The 14,272-nt window shown below is 41.6% G+C and overlaps 1 protein-coding gene across 1 annotated transcript in view; it reads right to left on the bottom strand.

Moving 5' to 3' along the window:
* LOC140420590 (cystatin-F-like) overlaps positions 1-14,272 on the bottom strand; it is a 32,735-nt gene that overhangs the window by 3,005 nt on the left and 15,458 nt on the right. The gene's annotated exons all lie outside the window — the stretch shown is intronic.

Below are 14,272 nucleotides of genomic sequence, written 5' to 3' on the forward strand. Positions count from 1 at the left end.
TGGGAGAGAGTACAAGAACAGTAATAACTGCCATGGATTGAAATTATAAAGCATCTATTTTATTGAATCTTGCAATGCATAGAATTGTACCACATGGAGGATTACAATTTGACGTATCATGTTGTTTTTAACATTTTGGAAGAGCTTTCCAAGTAGTCCCACTCGCAGGTCCTCAGTATCAATTAAAATGGTGAAAGCTCCCATGATGGTGGTAGCTCCTACTGCCATATGGCACTGTGCAGGAGGGGCGACTTTGCACAATGGACACCAGACATGGATAAATGTTCATACAGCCATATCAACAACAAAAAAGTCCACCGAGCAAGATGCAGCATGTCCTTCATCTATCACGTTCAACCATAAGGGCTGAAAAAAAACCTGAGGAATTGGAGATACGAGTAAAGGAGTTCAAAATGAACAAAACAGAAAATTAAGAAAATACAAAGATAGCTGCTTGAATTTCGGTTTTGTCTGTACCTGAAGTGGAAATATACCTTGATTGCAATGTATAATTTCTGTGCAAGTACTGTGCAATAAACCTTTGAAACCCTCCAAATTACCGATGACAAACCATGCTTGTTTATTTGTGCAGAATGCTAAGGAGGTGGTCTGTACTAATAGGGAAATGAAATCCACAATTACCTCTAATATAAAGCTTGTCGTCCCGTCCTATTTAGTGGCGCAGAAAATGGATTGAAAAAGAAGCATATGATTGCTGAGCTGATAATGCCATGTGCCCTCCAAATTGTAAGGCAAATGCTTGGAGAGCAGAAGGCAGACCAGGCAACTGGAAAATATAACTATCAATTGACCCTGTCAAATTACAGTTTTGCAGTGCATTGACTGTGACAATGACTTTGTTACACAACTTGTTAAATCCACATGAGGCATTTCTAAAATGTCTCACCTACATTTAGTACTTGTGGATAAATAAATCAAAAGGCTTTTTGTTTTGCAAAGAGCTCAATGAAGTCAAACGACATTTTAAAGTTGTTAGATGATTTCATAACTTCAGTGACGCTCAACCACCCGTGAATGCATTAAAAAAAACCTGCATAAAATGCTACCTCACGGCAGAATGCTTATCTATATTTTTCACTTCAGTGAAAGGGGTGTACTCTTTCTTAGCTGATAAGAAAACTGATCTTGCCAAAGTGCTGAAAGAATGACCTGAGGTTGTCTAAACTGGGTTACCTCACAGATATGTTAAGTTAAATGACACTGCTGAATAAAACTACAAAATGGGAGAGCACCTTTTTGCTCAGTGTGGAAAAAATGATGCATCCAAAAGGAAACTAAGTCTAGAAACTTCTTTTTTAGGGGGAGGTGGATGGTGCGGAATGGGGATAATGGATATGTTTGAGCCCTCACACTCTTCACTTAAAGAAAAAGCATTGACTTTGACATCATCAAGCCATAGTTGTGTTATGGGCCAGGGTTTAGAGAACCCCAAAGTGTATCATGGAGTTCACCTGACCCACAACTTTTACTAGATTGTGGTATGGGGAGAACATGGCCCATTCTACAAGTGTGGTACTTCAGAAATGGAAAAGCTCTTTTTTAAAGCAAAACAAATGTTTATTCTATGAACTCAAGTTCACCTTTTTAAAACAAACAGTGAATATCTTAGCAACTATTAATTCGAAGATAACCCTAAAAGAATACAACACTAGGTAATCCTTTAATCTGTCCATTTAACATCCAACAGACCATTTAACATCCAGCAGACTTAACAACCTTTAAACAGAAGCACATCAGGGTTTACATTCAATACTGAAAACATTTAAATTTCTGAATTCACCAAATGATCAAGAGATAGTCCTTCATGACCGAGAGATCAACAGTACGGCTGCTTTGGCTGACTTCAACTGCAACACACAAAAACGAAACCAAAAAAAGACAGACACACCCAAGCTTTTCTCAAAGTGAAACTAAAAAGCAGAACCTGAGCTCAGCTCCACCCACACTCTGACATCACTGCAGTAACATGAGCAGCCAAACATTTCTTAAAGCGATATTCTCATGACACCTCCCCCAAGAAAACAAACAAACCATCAACTTCAAGATGGTTTCATTTTTCACCTTTACACTATCCGTTAAGAAATGCACACAGTAAATATACTTTATCATTTCAAAAAAACAACACCTGTTGTTTCATTTTTTTCATTCTTCCTCCAACTGAAATTCTTCATGATTGATAGTCTCTTTGAACAAGAAGTTCTCTGCACGATCCGTCCATTGCTCTATGCCTCGGCATTTCTCTTTAAAGTCAGATACTTTAGTTCAATCTGATCACAGAGTCCCTTGCAATTCTCCAACACAGGAGCATTGGTTGTCACAGCTTTCAGGCTGTCAGATGCCTGTTGAAAGTCCGCTGGCCACTGAAATATTCGACGTTTCTTCACCAAGTCCATCAGTGGAGCACTCACGCTACAAAACCTTTGCACAAATGCTCGATCAAATCCACTCATGCCAACAAATCACATTATTTCCCTTTGTCTCGAGGGTATCGAAAACTCCTCAAGGAAAGTGACTTGGGCTTTTCCAAATTCACTTTTGGCTAGGTTTATCACCAAACCCGCCTCCTGAAGTTGATCAAATAACTCCATCAGGTGTTTGAAATGGTCTTTCCATGCCTGGCTGAAAATGACCAGATCGTCAATGTATACCGCAAAATTGGGTAATCCTGAAACAACTTTGTTAGTTAACCGTTGAAATGTGGCTGGGGTGTTTTTCATGCCAAATGGCATAACTTTGAATTGATATATACCATCTGGAGTCTCAAAAGCTGAAATCTCCTTTGCCCTTTCGGATAAAGGTACCTGCCAGTAACCTTTAAGTAAATCCAGTTTGGAAATAAAAGCGGATTGTCCCACTTTCTCAATGCAATCCTCCAAACGTGGGATAGGATAAGAGTCTGTTCTTGTAACTGCATTAACCTTTCTATAGTCCACATACAACCGTTGGGTACCGTCTGGTTTAGGTACCATCACTATGGGTGAGCTCCATTGGCTGCAACCCACTTCAATTCTGTCATTTTTAAGCATACTTTAAATCTCTTTGTTAACTTGTGCCAATTTTAAAGGGTTAAGTCTATATGGATGTTGTTTGATTGGAACAGCATTTCCCACATCTACATCATGTATAGCCATTTTAGTACATCCCAATTTATCTCCACAAACTTGCCCATGTGGTATCAATAACTCTTTCAGGTCAGTTTGTTTTCCTCTGGAAGATAACTCAACAATTTATCCCAATTTTTAAGAACATCCTCATTTTCCAATTTAATTTGAGGTATGTCAAATTCACAGTCATCTGGATTTGGTTTGTCACTTTGAGTTAGAATCATTAAAATCTCCTTTTTCTCCTTCCCTTTCAAAGTACCTTTTAAGCATATTCACATGACACACTTGGTGAGTCTTCCTTCTATCTGGTGTTTTTACCACATAATTCACCTCACTTAATTTCCTTTCAATCTGATAATGTCCACAAAACCTAGCTTTTAAAGGCTCACCTACCACTGATAACAACACTAAAACTTTATCTCCACTGGCAAAACTACGAACTTTGGATTTCTTGTCCGCGACCCGTTTCGTCATATTTTGTGCAACTTTCAAATGTTGTCTAGCCAATTCACCTGCTCTGTTTAATCGTTCCCTAAAATTTGACACGTAATCAAATAGTGTAATTTACGATTTCTCACCCACCAATTTTTCCTTAATCAATTTAAGTGGTCCTCTTACCTCATGACCAAAAATTAGTTCAAAAGGACTAAATTTGGTAGACTCATTAGGTGCATCCCTAATTGCAAACAGTACGAATGGAATTCCTTTATCCCAATCCTCTGGATAATCTTGACAATAAGCCCTCAACATTGTCTTTAATGTCTGATGCCACCTTTCTAATGCTCCCTGCGATTCTGGATGGTACGCAGTTGATTTAAATTGTTTTATTCCTAAGTTAGCCATAACTTCTTTGAATAACTTTGCGGTAAAATTTGATCCTTGATCTGATTGTATTTCTGTGGGTAGTCCATATCTAATAAAGAATTTAAGTAACTCCTCCACAATCTTTTTAGCTGTAATATTATGTACTGGAATGGCCTCTGGAAACCTAGTAGACACATCCATTATAGTCAAAAGATATTGATTCCCACTTTTTCTTTTAGGAAGTGGCCCTACACAATCAATTATGACCCTCGTAAAAGGTTCCTCAAGTGCTGGAATGGGTATTAAGGGTGCTGGTTTTATCACTGCTTGAGGTTTCCCTATCACTTGACATGTGTGACATGATTGACAAAATTTAACTACATCTTTATGTAGTCCAGGCCAACAAAAATGTTTCTGGATGGTAGCTTGAGTTTTCCTTATTCCCAAATGACCTCCCACTGGTACCTCATGTGCAACTCGCAACACCTCCTTTCTATACCCTACCGGCAATACTACTTGATGAACTTCTGCCCACTTTTCAACCGTCTGCATATGTAAAGGTCTCCACTTTCTCATCAAGATATTACTTTTACAGTAATAACACTCTGGTATACACTCAGATTCCTCTTCATTTTACGCTTTCTGATACATCTGTTTTATTTCTCGATCTTTTTGTTGTAACTCCGCCAATTTTCCTGAACTAAAAATATCTGCCTCATCCTCCACCTGTTCTTGTTCTTTTCCAACCATCTGATCAAAAATCGTTTCTGATAATTGCACTTCAACTTCACCTTCACTCTTTGATTTCTCTTGTCTTAACCTGTGACTTTGCGACCTTGTTACTACACAATCCGGAAAAATCCCAGGATATTCGTTCTTCAACGCTTCAGTTGACTGATTTTCCGCTGGCTTATCAACCACAGTAGGCATCATTCCCACCTGCGATCCAGCTATATCATTACCCAAGATAAACTGTATTCCTGGACAAGATAGTTTCTCTATTACTCTTACTACCACTTCACCACTCTTCACTGGACTTTCCAACCTTACCTTGTATAATGGAACACTCCTCTTCTCACCCTGAATTTCACATATTGCCACCTTTTCTGGCAATATTCTTCCCAAACTACATAACTCCTCATTCTCTTACCATTAAAGATTGACTAGCTCCCGTATCCTTAAAATTGTGACTTCTATACCTATTCCTCCTGATACACATGAGTAAACTTTACCCACACAAGTAAATTCTTTAAAGACATCTGGCACCTTCTTATCAATCACCTCTTGAACAGTCTATACAATCTTTTGCACCTCCTTCGCTTCACTTGGGCTTTCCTTTACCACTCTAACAAACCCCACTGTCTTATCCTGTTTTGCCACATCAGCCTTCCCAGTGCTTTTCTTTAACCACCAACACTGTGACTTTACATGGCCTATTTTATTACAGTGAAAACATTTGAAACTTTTCATGTCTCTTCCAGCCTTCTGGATTTCTGGAGATACACTCTCCTTATTATCTCCTATCAGATCACCTTTACCTTTACCACTTGAGTATTTCTCTTGTCCCCAGTTTCTATCCCTCACAGGCTGAAACTGATGCCAGAAACCAAGCTTTGATTTATGAACTAATTCATAATCATCTGCCATTTCTGCTGCTAATCTTGCAGTTTTAACCCTCTGCTCTTCCACATGAGTTCTCACTACATCAGGAATTGAATTTTTAAACTCCTCTAAAAGTATAATTTCTCTGAGAGCTTCATACGTTTGGTCTATTTTCAAAGCCCTTATCCACCTATCAAAATTACTCTGAGCCTTTCAAATCCATGTATGTTTGACCAAATTCTTTCCTTAAAGTTCTAAACATGTGTCTATAGGCTTCAGGCACTAGTTCATATGCACCTAAGATGGATTTTTTCTCCTCCTCGTACATCCCAAATACCTCCTCCGGTAGTGATGCATACACTTCACTTGCCCTACCTACCAGCTTTGTTTGAATCAGTGATACCCACATGTCCTGTGGCCATTTCATTTGTTTAGCTATCTTCTCAAATGAAATGAAAAAGGCTTCTACTCCTTCTCGTCAAACCTTGGCAATGCTTTGACATATTTAAATAGATCCCCACCACACCTTTGACTATGACGCTCTTTCTCACTATCCGCATCACTATCATCCAACTGTACGTTTCCCTTTACGTCTGCCAATTTTAACTGACTGTCATGTTTCATGACCATTTTCTGAAGTTCAAACTCTCTCTTTTTATCTTTTTCCCTGATCTGTATCTCTTTTTCTTTTTGTTCTGCTAGGGCTATTCTTTCTTTGTTTCTTTACTCTCTCTCCTTTTCTTTTTCTCTCATTGCATATTCAAGCTGCTTTAATTCTTTTTCATGTTCAGGTTGCTTAATCTGCAACTGAATTTTTGCCATTTCCAATGAGTCAGACTGTATCTCAGGCAACTTTAAATGCTTAGCCACCGCCATAATTACCTCATCTTTTCGCATTTTGTCAGGTAATGTTAACTGCAATGTTTTTGCCAAATCTAACAGTCTGCTTTTAATCCCTGTCCGTAAGGTACTGCGTGTGACCGCCTCCACACCAAAAAACATCTGAGCCTCTGAAAGAGCCATTGTCCACAACACACACCCTACTTAAACTAAAATACCACACCTGAAAGCAACCACAATATGCTCACCCCTCACTGTCTTTAAATTCACTAAGCCAATCCAATAGATAGACTTTTATCCCGGACGAGCCCCCAATTTGTTATGGGCCGGGGTTTAGAGAACCCCAACGTGTATCATGGAGTTCACCTGACCCACAACCTTTACCAGATTATGGTATGGGGAGCACACGGCCCACTCTACAAGAGTGGTACTTCAGAAATGGAAAAGTTATTTTTTAAAGCAAAACAATGTTTATTCTATGAACTCAAGTCAATCTTTTTAAGAGAAACAGTGAATATCTTAGCAACCATTAATTCAAAGATAACCCCCAAAGAATACAACACTAAGTAATCCTTTAAGCTGTCCTTTTAACATCCAAAAGATTTAACAACCTTTAAACAGAAGCACATCAGGGTTTACATTCAACACTGAAAATATTTAAATTTCTGAATTCACCAAATGATCAAGAGATAGTTCTTCATGGCAGAGAGATCAACAGTACAGCTACTTTGGTTGACTTCAGCTGCAACACACTGAAAAACGAAACCAAAAAGACAGACACACCCAAGCTTTTCTCAAAGTGAAACTAAAAAGCAGAGCCCGAGCTCAGCACCACCCACACTCTGACATCACTGCAGTAACATAAGCAGCCAAACATTTCTTAAAGCGACATTCTCATGACAGTTGGCAGCACATCTTTCTAGTCCACTCCACATATTTGACGCTTATTTTCCAAAACCCACGACAGAACAACCTTGCATACCTGTGGGTTACTACGAAGAGCCAGGAGGCCCCTGCAAGTATACAAATGGAAGTTTAGTTTAGTCATAGAGAACTGCCTCTACTCCGGCGTACCAGCATGTCAGTCCCTGTCTGGGCCGGCTTTTATATATTACAGTAACGAACCCCAGCTGTGCAGGCCTCCGCCCACTAGTGGGAAGCTCGTATTCCACCAGTCTCACGGGGCGATTATTGGGGTATCCCGGTGGGCCTTGTGAGGGTTATTATAAACCCTTTTATTGAAGATTGTGAAGGTAAATTATCACCCTCTGTCTCATCAAAGATTTCACTGGTAGTTCATCGGTCAGCTCCCTCAGGAATACAGTGAAATAATGCTGGTGAAATTTTTATGAGGAGGTGATGGCGTGGTTGAATTCTCACTGGACTAGTAGTTCCTATCTGGTCTGGCCCACATCTCTCTTTCTCCTCTCCCTCTCCTCTCACCCCCCCCCCCCCCAACAAAACGACATCAACCGAGGCACTGGAAACTGCAATGACAAACAGCCCTGTCGACCCTGTAAAGTCCTCCTTACGAAATAAAAGTAGCCATAGTCTCAGATGACCAGAGGATGATTTCCCCTTTGAGGGGGAGAGCTGACTGGTGGTGATTTAACCTGACGATCACCACACCACAGGTGAAGGGCAAGGTTGAGAAGGTAGGGCCTTCATGGATAACCTGAGCTGGTACGGGAATTGAACCCATGCTGTTGGTCTCCCTCTGCATTACAAGCCAGCTGTCTAGCCAACTGAGCTAAACCAGCACCCAACAGTTACTAATAGTTCCTCACTAACAGTTGGGGGTTTGTGCCAAAACTAGGAGAGCTATCTCACAGACGATTAAGCAACAGCCTGGCGCAGTTATACTTACAGAATCATACCTTACAGATAATGTTCCAGATGCCACCATCATCATCCCTGCGTATGCCCTGTCCCACTGGCAGGTACAGTGGTATGTAGTCAAGAGGGAGTTGTCCTGGGAGTCCTTAACGTCGACTCTGGAGCCGGTGAAATCTCCAGCTGTTTACCACATAACGCTCAACGCTGACCCCCATCTTAGCTGATGAATCAGTACTTCACCATGTTGAACAAGGACAAGGACTGGCAAGAGCACAAGGTGATTTCGATGTCCATCATGAAGAGTGGCTGAGTAACACAATTACAGATCGAACTGGTCGAGTCCTAAAGGACTTAGCTCGTATACTGGGTCTGCTGCAGCTGGTGAGGAAACCAACCAAGAGGAGGGTAAAGATACTTGACTTCATCCTCACCAACCTGCTTGCCGCAGATATACCTGTCCAAGGCAGTATCGATTGGAATGTCTAAGTTCCACTTTCATATTGAGGATACCTTCCATCGTGTTGGTGGCACTGCCACAGTGGTAGTGAATGGATCCAGCAACTCAAGATTGGGCATCCATGAGGCGCTGTGGGCCATCAATAGCAGCAGAAATGTACCCAACCAAATGCTCATGGCCTGGCATATCCCCCACTTTATCATTCCACCAAGCCAGCGGGTCAACCTTGGTTCAATGAGGAGTACAGGACAGCATGCCAGGAGCAGCAGCAGGCATACTTAAAAGCGAGGTGTCAACCTGGTGAAGCTACAGCACAGGACTACCGTTGTGCCAAACAGCATAAGCAGCAAGCAATAGACAAGAGCTAAGCGATCCTAAAACCAACGGATCAGATCGAAGCTCATCAAGTCATGAATGGTGGTGACCAATTAAAGAATTCACTGGAGGCTCCACAAATATCTCCATCCTCAATTATGGAGGAGCCCAGCACATCAGTGCAAAAGATACGGCTGAAGCATTCACAACAATCTTCAGCCAGATGTGATGTGGATGATCCATCTTGGCTTCCTCCAGAGGTGACAGTTTCAGCCAATTTGATTTACTCCACGTGATATCAAGAGAAGGCTGAAGGCATTGGATACTGCAACGGCTATGGGCCCTGACAATATTCTGGCAATAGTACTGATGGCCTGTGCTTCAGAACGAGCCATGCCCCTAGCCAAGCTGTTCCAATGCAGTAACAACACTGGCAAAAATGGTCCAGGTATGTCCTGTGCACAAAAATTGGGAGAAATCCAACCCGCCCTAATTACTGCCCCATCGGTCTACTCTTGACCTCTTCCATTACTTTATTAATGATCATCAACAGAGCAATCAAGCAGCACTTGCTTAGCAATAACCTGCTCACTGAGGCTCAATTTGTGTTCTGCCAGAGCCACTCAACTCCTGACTTCCTTACAACCTTGGTTCAAAAATGAACAAAAGAGCTTAACTCCAGAAATGAGGTGAGGTGAGGGTGACTGCCCTCGACATCAAGGCAGCATTTGACCGACTATGACATCAAGGAGCACCGGCAAAACTGGAGTCAATGGCAGTCAGGGGGAAAGCTCACTACTGGTTGGAGTCATACCAAGTACAAAGGAAGTTGTGGTTACTGGAGATCAATCCTCTCAACTCCAGGACATCACTGCAGGAATTCCTCAAGGGAGTTTCCTGCGCCCAACCGACTTCAGCTGCTTTAGCAATGACATTCCTGCCATAAAAAGGTCAGAAATGGGGATGTTTGCTGATGATTGCACAATGTTCTGCACCATTTGTGACTCCTCAGATGTTGAAGCTGTCTATTTCGTAATTGAAAAAGATCTGGACAATGTCCAGGCCTGCACTGACAATGGGCAATGACCATCTGCAACAAGAGTGAATCTAACTATCGCCCTTGACATTCAATGGCATTACCATGACTGAATGCCCCACTAAAGGGTGGCACGGTGGCACAGTAGTTACCACTGTTGCCTTACAGTGCCGAGGACCTGGGTTTGATCCCGGCCCTGGGTCACTGTCCATGTGGAGTTTGCACATTCTCCCCGTGTCTGTGTGGGTCTCACCCCCACAACTCAAAAGATGTGCAGAGTAGGCGGATCAGCCACGATAAATTGCCCCTCAAAAGAAAAAAAAACGGAATGTCTCACTACCAATATCCTGGGGGTTACCATTGATCAGAAACTGAATTGGACTAGCCATATTAATACTATGGCTATAAGAGCAAGTCAGGGGCGAGGAATCCTGCAGTGAGTAGCTCACCTCCTGACGCCCCCCCCCCCAAAAAAAACCTGCCTCAATCTACAAGGCACAAGTCAGAACAATCTCCACTTGCCTGGATGAATGCAGCTCTAACACTCAAGAAGCTTGACGACATCCAGGAAAAAGCATCCGCTTGATTGGCACTCATTCCACAGATGTTCACTCCCTCCACCACCGACACACGGAGCAGCCGTGTGTATCATCCACAAGATGCACTTCAGTAACTCACAAAGGTTCCTTAGGCAGCACCTTCCAAACCCAGGACCACCACCATCTAGAAAGACCAGGACAGCAGATACCTGGGAACCCCACCACCTGGAAGTTCCCCTCCGAGTCACTCACCACCCTGACTTGGAAATGTATCGCTGTTTCTCCACTGTCGCTGAATCAAAATCCTGGAACTCCCTCCATAACAGCAGTGTGGGTGTTCCTGCACCTCAGGGACTGCAGGGTTCAAGAAGGCAGCTCACACCACCTTCTCAAGGGCAATTAGGGATGGACAATGAATGCTGGCCTAACCAGTGAAGCTCACATCGTTTGAATGAATAAAACAAATTGTGAATGCTCTGAAAAGTACTATTTCTTCCGCAAGACTGAATGTGTTAGTCCCATTTGGTACATCCAACTTTTGCAAAGCTGGATTTTCAGCAATGACGAAGAAAATAAAGTATCAAGCTGGACTGAACATTGAGCAGGACGTGAATGTGCAAATGTTTGTCGGAGATACTTTCACATCTTGACAGAATTATTGTTCAGCACCATTGTTCAGCACCAGAAGCAAGTTTCATATTATGTCAGTCAAACTAAAATATGTTTAATTGTAAACTAATTTTTAATTCAAATGGATGTATATTTCATGCATGAAGTGGGTCGGGGAGTGGGGCTCAAAAGCAAAAATGTTCAGAACTCCTACTCTACTGTTAATTTTGAGCTTTACTGTAAAAATAAAAAAGCTAATTTCTGGACTTAAATAAAAAGTCCAGTGAAATTCCAGATCCTGGCTTTTAGTACCTGTGATTAAATATATTTATAAGTAGAAGTATGTATTTCTCACCCTTGAGTGATTAAGTCAATTTTGACCTACACAGCAGCAAGTTTTTGGGATTTGAAAATGAAAAGACTGGATTATTTTTCCACATGGAGGTTAATAAAAATAATGACACATTCTCACACTTGTACAAAATTAGTTACAGATGAAAATAAAAACAGGAATTATAAAAATGGAATTTAACAAAATTACAAATGCTTCAATAAAATATATATTTTTTAAATGGAATTTAACCCATTCTCTGTTTCAGTGCGGGTCTGTTGTCTCATGCTGGCACTTTATACTGTCTGAAGTGAAGGCTTTGAAATTGCAGCGATATTTCAGCAGCTGTGATGGCTTCTAAAGTTGACCTGCCAGAGGCTGGCTTCTCAGGTAGGATCGGAGTCCAGGGAAGGGGGGAAGAGAGAAGTTCTTTGTTTTTCTTTCTAAGTATTGCGGTTTGGCACTTCAGCTGCCCAACTGACTACACCAGTCCAATCGATTTTTTGCTGGGAATCAAGATGGCCACTGTTATCATGTGACTTCAGAGCAGTGTTCAGTCGTTGGCCCAAATAAGCTGTGTGATCATCTGAATCCTTCTCTCACCTGCAATCGTTTTTAAGAGGCCTAGTCCTTTCTTCCTCCCAAAGCCAAATTTGCATTATCTCATGTGCTGGCAAGCATTGAGTCAACATCAAAGTAAAGATTGTCTTTGACCTTTTGAAAGTTAACAGCTGGATCCACAAAACTCTCATAGCATAGCGCCATTTTGATTTTCAGTCTTTTAAAATGTAGCTTTTAAAAGTATATATAGTTTTTTCTAAAGAGTCGCAATATCGTCATGGCAGTGACAATGTGTTGGCTATCTCTAGTTTCTCAATTGCTGCCTCTCAAGATTTCAAATATAATTTCAAGTGCAGGGCTAACCCACTGCACGGTGGCGCAGTGGGTTAGCCCTGCTGCCTCACGGCGCCGAGGTCCCAGGTTCGATCCCGGCTCTGGGTCACTGTCCGTGTGGAGTTTGCACATTCTCCCCGTGTATGCGTGGGTTTCGCCCCCACAACCCAAAAGGATGTGCAGGTTAGGTGGATTGGCCACGCTAAATTGCCCCTTAATTGGAAAAAATGAATTGGGCACTTTAAATTAAAAAATAAATAAATAAATAATTTCAAGTGCAACTTGGTTTCTTCTTATGCTTTGTTGCTCCTGCTGCAGATGAAATGTCGAGCACCCATCCCAACAGTGATCCAGCATTAAATTAAATTAACTACTACAATTGCACTGGAGATAAGGCTATGCATCACACTGTTTGTTTAGTTCTCTTGTTTATCTCATTGATTCTGCAGTCCAGTACATTTTGTAGTGTTCAATTGTTCTGTGTTTGAGTCTATGAGTCTGGTTATTGATCTATGCTCATTGTGCTTGATTGGTTAAGCCTGGGTGTGGACTCAGAGCATAGAAAACAAACACTACAGAAGCCATTAGAAGCTGAGCTGTAGCCATGAGTGCAGACAGTTTGTGATTGCAGATATATTTTAAAACTCTTGTAAATAAACCTCTTAGAAAATAGTATCATCTCTGCTTTATTCTGGGATTTCCAAAATATATAAGGTAAAGTCACCATAGTCTCAGATGACCATCGGCTGCCTTCACCTTTAAGGGAGAGAGAGAATTGACTGGTCGTGATTTAACCTGAGGATCAGCACATCTTAGGAGAGGGGCAAGGTTGAGAAGGCAGAACCTTCATGAATAACCTCAGCTGGTACAGGAATTGAGCCCATGCTGCTGGCATCGCTCTACGTCACGAACCAGCTGTCCTGCCAACTGAGCTCAGACGGCTGTATATAACACATTTAACCAGCCCTTGCCATTGTCTGCGACATAATCATGGAAAGGTAGGAAAATCATTGGTCTCCAAGTGTTAATAACCTCAAACCAATTATTGAATTCGTTTGAAATACCAATATTTAGCCAAAGTTATTAATTAGTCAAAATTACTGAACTTTAATTCCTATATAGAATGTACTGCAGTGACTCGCAACACTGACACTTTTTGATATCCCTTGGATTCCTTCCACAAGATAGGAGTTGCTTATATTTTACAAACCTATCTGAACAGAAAGAACTCCCAACTTCTAGGCCCAGACCAGCTCATGCTGATGGAATGATAGCCTATTTATGTGAATCTGAAACTTGAGCACTTTCATCACAGTACTGAATAGGCTAAGGATCTGCAGCATTAAGAAAGCCCTCGCTAATTTGGCACCAGTTGCGAATCTCACTCTGAATCCACTGGTTGGAAATGGAAAGCGACATATAATTCCTACAGTGCCCATCGAGTCTGCACTGACCCTCTAAAGGCGCACCTTAACTAGACCCACTCCCCCATCCTATCCCTGTAACCTCATAACCCCACCTAACCTGCACATCTTTGGACACTGAGGGGTAATTTATCATGGCCAATCCACCTAACCTGTGATGATGTGCATAAGCCATCATGTAAATAGTACAGTATACAAATCGAACCAGCAGGTGGCAGTAGAGAATAGCCATGTGACAATGTTACCTCGGGAAGTCTGGAGATAGTCATCGTAGTGGGTAGTCATAGTTGTAGTCACAGCAAAAACGACATGCTTGAGAGAAGCCATCAAGAAAGACACTATTTTCCAGTGGTCTAACAGACATGAGCATGAGTGGCAAATGTTATAGGAAGTATTGACACAGCTCTGACATTTTTTGACCTGACAAAGAAGTAAAAAATATCAACAGATGCATTGAAAG

The sequence above is a fragment of the Scyliorhinus torazame genome, chromosome 1 (assembly GCF_047496885.1).
Source record: "Scyliorhinus torazame isolate Kashiwa2021f chromosome 1, sScyTor2.1, whole genome shotgun sequence".
In the NCBI taxonomy this organism is placed as follows: domain Eukaryota; kingdom Metazoa; phylum Chordata; class Chondrichthyes; order Carcharhiniformes; family Scyliorhinidae; genus Scyliorhinus; species Scyliorhinus torazame.